The following is a 215-nucleotide window of genomic DNA, read 5'->3' as shown; positions in this document are numbered from 1 at the left end:
GTGGGGGGATTTTTTGGGGCCCCCCCCTTCACTCTATCCCCCCCCCCACAGGGCGACAAGTGGAGGCCGCCCGGAGGAAGCGGGTCCAGGTGAGCCCGGGGGAGGGGGGGTGGATTTACCGGTCCCCACAACCCAGGGGGGAAATTTACCGACTCCCCCCCCAAAAAATGAGGGGGGGGGACACCCCAAAACCGTATCGTGGTGTCCCCCCCCCG

This window comes from Calidris pugnax, unplaced genomic scaffold (assembly GCF_001431845.1).
Source record: "Calidris pugnax isolate Ruff unplaced genomic scaffold, ASM143184v1 scaffold1970, whole genome shotgun sequence".
In the NCBI taxonomy this organism is placed as follows: domain Eukaryota; kingdom Metazoa; phylum Chordata; class Aves; order Charadriiformes; family Scolopacidae; genus Calidris; species Calidris pugnax.
The sequence above is the reverse complement of the archived record's forward strand: the minus strand, read 5'-3'. Positions refer to the sequence as shown.